The sequence below is a fragment of the Triticum dicoccoides genome, chromosome 5B (assembly GCF_002162155.2).
Source record: "Triticum dicoccoides isolate Atlit2015 ecotype Zavitan chromosome 5B, WEW_v2.0, whole genome shotgun sequence".
NCBI lineage: Eukaryota > Viridiplantae > Streptophyta > Magnoliopsida > Poales > Poaceae > Triticum > Triticum dicoccoides.
In genome coordinates, this window is record NC_041389.1 from 630382513 (window position 1) to 630384268 (window position 1756).

A 1756-nucleotide genomic window follows, 5' to 3' on the forward strand; every position below is an offset into this window, starting at 1 on the left:
ACGCGTTTCAAGGGATTTTATTGATGATGTTGCCGAAAATCCGGAGCACGATCCCTTTATCGATTGGACGTGCCAATGGAAACGACCTCGAGCCATGATAAATTCGGCTTAATGATCATTGATGGGACCTTTCGGTTCCACCGTAAGTGGTGGCGCTTCAGTTCTTGAGCTAAAGCTATCATAGCCTGGCTCGATCAATCCACTGTGCTCACATGACAATCCTTCATCGTTAAGTTAAAGGGGTCGTCGGATTCAATATAAATACACTATTATCATAGGGAGCCTTGTTAAAACACACCCCGATTACCTAGAGTATATCAATGCTCAGGTTTACACATGGATGCAGTAAAAGTAGGCACCGAACATAAAGGGTTAATGAGAGCTTCAGATCCCAAGGAGTCCTCGGATATGGTGTCAAATTGGAAGATCGAACGCCTACGAAGCCGAAGACCAAGAAGGCGAAGCTGTCCCGAGGAGTGATCCACGGTCCTCGGCTTGAAGACTAGTTCATAGGCTACTGACGGTGTCCTGGACTACCATTCATGGACCGGGCCGAGGATCCTCAACAACCGAAGAATGGGCCACATAAGCCATGGCCCTTGACGTATTCAAGTTGGAATCCTCCGAAGACTTGACATATTCAAATATTCAGCATGTGTTATCTCTAGGTGCAACCGACGATGTGTAACCCTAGGTACCCCTCGGTCCCTATGTAAGGCGAGGGTTTTAGTCTGTAGAGGTAGGTTAGATTCATTCATACAATCATGATGTAGATCATCTTGTACTTTGTACCCCATCCACAATCAATACAATACAAACAAGATGTAGAGTTTTATATCTTCGAAAGGGCCTGAACTTGGGTAAATATTATGTCTCCTTACTTCCTGTTACAATCCAGCCAAGATCACCAGCTCGGGACCCCCTACCCGAGATCTCCCGGATTTAGCTCTGACACTCAGGGCTAGGGTTTCTCCTTTGCAACCGCTAGCGTGAGCGTCTCGGGAGGGAGAGGGAAAAAATAGAGTATAGCGATCTAGGTTGCTCCGACCGTCGTTAAATATGATTTTCTCTGCGGGGGTAGCGGAGAATCCGGAGCGTAACCCAGGAAAAAGGCCAAAAGCATATGGGCCTTAGACCAGTCCATCGTCGCATGCCAACAAAACCGACTAAATATCACGTGTAACTCGGTCTCACCTCTGGGTGCGGGGGAGTGGGCCAGCCTAGTACTATAGCACCTCTAGCTTGAGTTTTTTTTCTTTCTCTGTTGTGTTTTCTTATCATTTACACCGTTTGCATAGTTTTTTCTTCTTCTTTTGGATTTTTTTGTTTTCCTTTGTTTCTTTCTCCGGTTTTTCACCAGTTTTATTTTGTTTTTCTCCTTTTCCTTTTTCTTTTAGTTTATCAAATTGTTCGACAGATATCTACATTTTTCATACACATTGTACACTCATCGTATACATTGGGAAAAGTATACTTGTTTAATATTTTTACAATACATGATAAACATTTTTTTCAAATATATGTTTTGATATATAGTTTTTTCATACACACTGTACATTTAGTGTATACATTTAAAACTATCTTTATGCATGTTTAAAAATTCGAACACATGATTAACCTTTTTTCGTATACATTTTTTCTTTGAAAATTTTCTGAATAGGTGTAATTTTTGTTGTTAATGCACATTGATTTTTTTTGAATTGTAAGAAACTTTCTTTAAACTATACAATTTTTTTAAATTGTATATAGTATGCTT